The 7,979-nt window shown below is 37.5% G+C and overlaps 1 pseudogene; it reads right to left on the bottom strand.

Annotated features, from left to right (window-relative positions):
- Positions 1-4,617: 4,617 nt before the first annotated feature.
- Positions 4,618-6,027, bottom strand: LOC131675063 (putative nuclease HARBI1; annotated as a pseudogene).
- Between the last annotated feature and the right edge of the window lie 1,952 nt (positions 6,028-7,979).

Here is a 7,979-nt window from a genome sequence, read left to right as displayed (position 1 = left end):
TTTTTGTAACGAATGGGGTAGCCATCTTAAAAAACAACAATTCTCTGATTGTAGTCGAACCTTTCACATTCCCGCCTGTTGTTTGTTCTGTATTAATGAAAGTTTGTAAATTTCATTAGCAATGAGTGGTTTTATGGAGGTAGGTAAAATTTTTAGTCATGAGGAATTGTATAATTTGATAAAAGTTTTAGCAATTAAACTTGTTAGCGTTATACCACTGTTCGATTTTTAACCTCAAATGTTAACTTTAAAGCTGGCCAAAATTTTTACATTATCAATATTTATTATTTCTAGGGCATGATTTATTATTTGTGGCTGGTGCAATGAACGATTTTTGCATAAAGATCTTTCTCGTCATGGATGTATGTTACCTTACCATGAACACGACATTGTTCAAACTACAGATCTTCCAAAAGTATATCCATTGTCACGTAAGTTTTTATATATAAGAATAAAGTTTAATCTTTGCTTAAGCTACATTTTCTGACTGGCTGCAATAAATCAAATCTTTTGCACTCCATAAGCTTCATCATTAAATAGTGTTGAAAATTTTGTTTATAGTCACTAACCCAAATCAAGTCCTTTATAGAAATCCAGATACATATGCCATCTATTTTGATGATCCCAATTATCAAAACAAATTTTTGGAAATCGACGATCCAAAGCCTGAAGACACATCAGTAGAACAAGATTACGAGGCCAACTCTTTACATGACATTTCCGCTGAAATGCAGTAAAACGTCACTCTCTCTTCTAAAAAAACTAGTTAGTAAAAAAGTATTGATAATGTGATGTTATATTCTATACCTATCCAGTACTACATATATTTTTTTTTTTATGTAGCTGTGCAAGATCTTTTATTTAAGGAGGAGATTGACGATGGCATTGATCATGTCCATGCATTTTTGGAAGGAAACTACGGTGAAGACGAAGAGTACACTACAGATGATGAAGAATATAATGAAGATGATCATAAGGACAAATTTGTAGAAGAAGATGTCTTGGTTGATGCTAGAGCAGAAATGTTGAAGAAAAAGATGGAGTTGTTAACAAAAGCTCAGGATCCAAGCTTGACTCCGGAGGAGCAAGATAGCTATATTGCTCAAGCTGAATCAGTAGTTTTAGAATATAAAGAGTTACGTACAGATGTATTAAATTGTGCAATGAAGGAGAAAAAAAAGAAAGGCTGGGATTTGTCAGAAGAATTAGATCTGCTGCACGAGTATAAAAACATGAAGAATAAAAATAACATCATATCTTGGAAAACCTTGACAGAAAAACTTGGAAAGAAAAAGTAAGTTACTGAATTTTACTTGCCTTTTAAATTGTATTGCAACATTGTTTGTAACCTATATTAATTGATTCTATTTGATTTCAGGATCAATTATTCAGTGAATCAAGTAAAAAATAAATTTTACTCTTTATTTCAGCAGTACAAAATTGCTAAGCAGCAGAATGAAAAAACAGGGCAATCGCCTGCAAAGTGCAAGCATTATGATTTTTTTGAGTCAATGTGTGGAAAACAAGCAAATGTAGTTCTAGTATTTGCATGCTCCTCAATCAATCCAAAGTCATCATCAGTGGGATGTGCGAGGAAATGTGATGAAATGAATGGCACCAAGCCTAAATCACTGTCTTCCATGAAGAGTTTGGGAAAATCTAGTAAGACTATTGAAAAAGTTTCTGAAAATAAAGATTTAGTACAGAAAAAGAAGGATCTCAACAGCTGGAAGCAAGTATCAAATAAACGTAAGAGAAAAGTGTGCGATGAAGAAAATCAAAATAATGAAGGATCGCCTAAGAACCAGAATGATAAAATATTGCCTAAAGCTGAAGTACTGATTAAAAAGAGAAAGACCAATACTGACATTCTGGCAGAAGGAATCAATGTCATGAAGGATACTACAAATATGCTCATCCAGTCTCTCACAGAAAACACTCGTTCTATCACTGCTTCAGTCGACAGAATGGCTGAAAGATTTTTGCCTTCGAAAGAAAATTAGCAAGATTTAACATTTCAACAGATTTTGAATAATTAAGGACTACAAATTTTAAAGTAAATTTCTACAATATTTGTCTCATGTAAACTTTTCGTTTTTTTCTAGATTTGATAATTACTTTTTTTCACACATTAGCAAAAGAGTTTAGCAGTTTACCGAACCTCAAACTAATTTATCCAATTATCATTAGCTATATCATATAAAATGCAATGTACTTTTCTGTGATGATATAGTCAATAACGGTACAATAAGACGCGTTATTTATTATTTAAATATAACTTATTGAAACTCATTTGCATTAAGATTGCAAATGACATTGTAATCAAGTTTGTAATGCGGTGCATTACAAGGCCTTTTCAGAGAGTGTTGCGCTATTTGCAACACCTCAGAAAAGGCCATCCCTGTCCCTTGCCGCCCCGTAACCAGCTGAAAATACGTAATATTAACGCGCCTAATGCGAAAATCATATTTTTCCTTACATGCCAACCACAACTAAACAAACAAGAAAAACAGACGAGCTGTCGCGATCCGACGGATAAAAAAAAAAGAGAGCGCACGAGAGAGAGAACACATGCACACACTCCTGACCACGTGTTGCCGGCGGGCAAGAAAAACAAGAAAAACTTGACTGAAAAGTGCAGCGGAGGTGCACGGAACGACACGTACCGACCCGTTACACTCCCAGACACTGACACTGACACCCGGAGCACGCTGACATTCCTGGGGCGAACAGAAAATCGCCGATGAAGCGGCAGCCGGCAATCAGCTGAGTCGGGCTGCTGCGCACCATCGACGACATCCTGAACGCCACACACACACACTGGATATGAACTACTGCCGACACTCACACACAACACTCCGAAACCGCACACGACCGAAAAACGGAGCGCTCCAGGAGGCGCTACGACTACCGGCACCGAGACACGAGGTGCACGCGTTAGAGAGTAGGCGGCCATTTTAGAACGCTAAGCTAGATAGAGCGGCAGCGCGGTAGACTAAGCGGGAGTGCGAGCGAGATAGACTAATTAAGGGGAAGAGAGAACGAGATAGATAGATTACTAAAGGCGCGCCTATAGTTGACTCAAAATTACGATTTATTTGTACGCGTATGCGAATTAATTGTAATTAAATGTAAGGTGATTTGAAACTTGTTTTAAATTTAGAACTGACATAAATATAATGTATTAATTATAATTGAACCGTATCGTACGGATTAAATAATGTATGTAATTTCGCAAACTCTTATATATACTTGAAAGCGATAAGCCGCGCATTTATTGAAATTAATAGCTAGCCGATGAAATTTGAAACTCGGACGAAATTTGTTGATGACGTCACGACCAATAGGCAAATCATTAGAATATTTGATTTCCGTCCTCATCAAAATTCCGACAAGAGTAGGGATGAATCTCTCTCTTAGATTAAATGCTGACCGACCTAGTGGGGGGTGAGAGAGGGTAAAATTTGATGCGTAATAGATAAGACGAGGGGCGCTGTTACCTTCTTAATTTATATATTGACCAATAACGACACATTCGGAGGGCGTTACCGATATCCGAATTTACATATCGGCCAATAATAGTGTTTCTTCTCGGAAAGAGGAGAGAATGAGAGATCTTTGACCGCGGAGAACCGTTTCTCTTCCATTTTGCCACTGGATCTCGCCAAGGACAGTTCCGAGCGTAGATAGTGAGAGCGTAACCTAGCATATTTCTTTTCTTCGTGAAGGATTTATCGCCGCATTAATTCCAAGTAAGTAATTGAAGTGTGACTGACCTTCGCGAATAATTAGGGCGCTAGGATAGGAGTAGACCGTAATTCGCCGAGGCGCGTGGATCCGTCGCGGTCGCGATTGCGAGTTCTGACCGAAAAGCGTTGACCTTCCGCCATTTCAGTGCGCGATGTATGGCCTTACGAATAAATGAAGTAACTTGATATTGCGTTCCGGTAATTTCACCTAGATCCCAATATTTTCCCTCTGCCAATTATTTTCAGCCGCGGACGGGATATTACAAGTGAAATTTGAATTAATTTTCTATTTACGGTAACGAAACGTACGATTCGACGAAACACGACCTGAGACAAAGGAGTGAGAGCTAGTCGACCGGATATCTTCTGTGATTCTGCTGGAAGCAGGATATTGGACAAAGGATTGATTTGAACGAGAAAATCAGGACAAACATCGTCGGAGCTTTAAGGAATTTTTTTTAAGTTTCGAACAGTTTTGAAACTTTGAAATTTCATCGCCCGCTCTGCGCAGTCGCACGGCGGGCAATTCTACCGACGAATTCGCCGTTGACACGATTTTCCAACGATCACTGTAGGTAAGGGCGGTGACCTGACGCCTTGCTACCAAAGTTCGGAAAATCACGTCCAACGGAAATTGGTGTTGGCGATTTTAGCTGGTGAGGCCTACGCCCCCCGAAATCCCCCTTCACAAGTTGTGATATTCAATTCATACGTGTAATTAGTGATAACTATAATATAAAACGGTAAAATAACTTATTCACTACATTAAAATAAGTATGTTGATATTGTTTTAAAAACAATGTACAATTTATTTATGCATTTTGAGTAATATTACAAAATAAGATAATCAAACTGTTTCTGTAAAACACAAGATGAATAAATTGTTTTTTCTGTAAAACTTGTCAGTTTCCAAAGCAAATCTGTGAAAAATGTCATAAAGTGCATATGGTACATTCATTGCAGTATCGATGGATAAAATATTTTATAAATTGACATGAGGCACTTTTCTAATTAGCATACAAATTCCATAATCTGTCCACTATTTGCTGTCGCTTTCTATTTGGATTTTCAACAATATTGTTTGGTAAATTCTGCTGCATTGGTTCATCAATTTCATTTTCGTTCCTGCCAAAAATCAAAATTCTTGCATACTCTTCTGATGCTAAACAAATGTTGTTCAAAATACAACAAGCTGCAATAGTACGCACTGAGTCTCTGACATTATTCCTATGTAAATAATACAATCTTCTAAATTTAGTCTTTAAAAAGCCAAACGCTCTTTCAATTACCTGCCTGGTTTTACTTAGGATTTTGTTGTACAATTTTTGGCGCAAACTCAATCTATGAGTCCTGCGATAAGGTCTCATAAGATAACTTTTTAACGGATAAGCAGAATCACCTATAAAGTAATATCCATTTCTGCATATATCTTCGCACAAGGGATACAAATCCGAGGTTGTAAATGCTCTTGCATCATGTACACTACCAGGCCACCTCACATCTACATTTGTGAAAAAACAATCTGCATCGCACAATCCTTGAAGAACTATTGAATAGTCTTTTTTCCTGTTGAAATACACAGATTTGTCACCTCTAGCAGGAGCTCGTATTTTGATATGGCACCCATCAAGAGCTCCAATCACTTTTTGCAGACCACCTTCTTCTCCACCAAGAACTTCAAACTGTTATGCAAGTAGTCTTCGCTCTGTTTCTGTCTCTGGTAGTCGAATAGCATTATGACAGACTTCATTTAGTAGCCCATTGATCACTCTTTCCAGACAGCATTTAACCGTAGACTTGGTGACTGCGAATCTCCTGGCAATGCTTCTATAACTATCTGGAGTTGCTAACACCCAGATGCCTATCGCAAGGCATTTTTCAGAGTAAACGGGTGCTTTCCCTTTACCAGTACACTGAAAGGAAGGAGAGTTCACCAATTTGGCATACAACATTTCAAAATGTGATTTTGGCATTCTAAAATCTTGCATAAACTGTTTTTCAGACATAAAAGGCACGAGTTCAAAATAATCTTGAAATGCTACAGGTTCTTCATCATCATTAAATCTAGAAAAAAAGTAAAATTGTATCATTACTTGCATTTTTTATTTAATCATTTGTATTGTTGATAGTGTTTTGAATTTTTTTTCTGTACATACGTTAAATAATGCATGTGAGATACCACAGACATAGCGTTGCACAAATTAGTAACTGCAATTGCATTTAGGTTCATCAGAGCTGCTGAGAATAACAGCATCATCATGCAAAAAGTCAAAGCTCTTTGAGGCAATTGTATATTATCCATTGTAAGGCTATGATAATATATTCAATATTCACAGTTACTGCACTGTCAATTCAAATAATTTTACAATTTTTCTTAACTTAAATGCACCTCACATACAATTAAGTACTACTTAGGTATTTTTTCTAATAAAAAAACTTTGTTTATAAAACAATAAGGGTGCACCTGTAATGGTAGCATACAAGATATTAGAATGACGAAATTCGTGACTTGAAATGACTACTGTAAGGAAGGAACAAGCGAATCTCGCGGACTCAACACCACAACAACACCACAAAAAGCGATAATCAAACGCACCCTATAATTATGTATAGAGAGAGACATAACGAGGGTCTAGCCACTCGTTATACAGAATAGATATCTAATAAAAAAGTAACGACGGCTCACTCAACTAACTGGATGATAATAAAACAATGATAAACATGATATTATATATTGCTATTTTACTTAATTCACTAATCCAATCTAACGTAGTTTATGTCTCTATTTGATATTTTTATATGTGACGATGAAAACCGCTTAGTAGCGATTTCCCTGTCATCCTTGGCCTCTTGCTGTATGCGCGCGCTATGGTTAAGCCGGAGATCAATGTAATTACAATAGCGTATTACTAATGCCGGGTTTATATGATTTGAGGTACGGATTGACAGCTTAATCTTTAGAAGATGGAAAAAAATAGTGGCTCGACCATCGATTGCCAGCTGACATATAAATATTATCCGATATTAGACACAAATATAATGTGTTTTCTGTAGAAAATACTGAGCAGTTAAAAATTCCAAATCTCCGTCATCTAAAGGTTAAGAAGTTGAGAATGGATGAACTGTGTGATTGAGGGTAAGGAGGCACGCGAAGAGGGGAGAAGGAAAAGAAAATAAAAGAAACAGAAACAGAGAAAACAAGAATTTTGGTAAAGAGATTAGGCTCGATGGATCGCCGGTGGCAGCAGCAGAAGGAGCTACTTAGCTTTAGTGTCGCAGATTTCTGCAGAACTCTGCAATTTTGTTTGATGTCGTTGGCGATTGGTTTGGCGAACCAGGTGTCTCTGCAGAATATCCGTCAGAGTCTTGCTTCATCACCACCGACGTTCGAGTCCACCAGAAGAGAAGGTGTAGTAGATAGAGTCGATTAACCTAGTGTAAGCTCTTTATTTTATATCTCTTACCCCGCTTTCCGTTCATCACCGGGGTGTGTGTGACAACCATGGTACCACGGTCTTCGAACGACCTGGTGCTCCGAGGTGAGCAGGATTGCAACCACTGAGCAACCTTTGGTTGTGGGAGTCTGTTGGAGAGACTTACCTTTGCATACCGTGTAGCAATGTCGATTAGCAGTGGTTGAGCATCTCTCCGTGAACATCGTTTCACCCTGAGATTTTGTCCGGACGGGACACGTCTGCGAAAGATTTTTTTTTATTCTGATTATTCTTCGTTTGTTTTTTTTCCTTTATTTAAGTTTGTAATTTTTGTTATATTTTTTTGTTTGTAATTAAATAAATTGATAACATTAGGATTAATAATTTATAGAATTGAGTTTCATTTATTTTTCCTTCCGTTTCCAGGCTCTCTCATGCGTGATCGTTTTAACGATAGATTGCTTAGTGGCCGAAGTATTTTGCCTTTCGAATGTTCGCGTAAATAATTTAGTAAATAGAATTGCGGACAAACATTTATTGTAAATTCGACTCTCCCTTTAAATGGCATCTCTTGTGGAGAACGTTACGTATCGCGTTTGTTTAAAAAGCTGGGAAGGAGCAGGATCAGGTGTTGTTAATGTTGTAGAGAGTGAGTGTGCGAGTAAGTGAGCGCATATCAGCTAGTGCACGTGCACCAGCGTGAGACCGGAAGTCTAGTTCGTCAATAATGATGATGAATGGAAGGACTTCGCGGAGTTTGAAAATGATTTGCGGCAGCAATTTTGTTGCCGCTTAG

This window comes from Phymastichus coffea, unplaced genomic scaffold, assembly GCF_024137745.1.
Source record: "Phymastichus coffea isolate CEN01 unplaced genomic scaffold, Cenicafe_Pcof_1.1 PCOF00016, whole genome shotgun sequence".
In the NCBI taxonomy this organism is placed as follows: Eukaryota; Metazoa; Arthropoda; class Insecta; order Hymenoptera; family Eulophidae; genus Phymastichus; species Phymastichus coffea.
The sequence above is the reverse complement of the archived record's forward strand: the minus strand, read 5'-3'. Positions and strand labels throughout refer to the sequence as shown.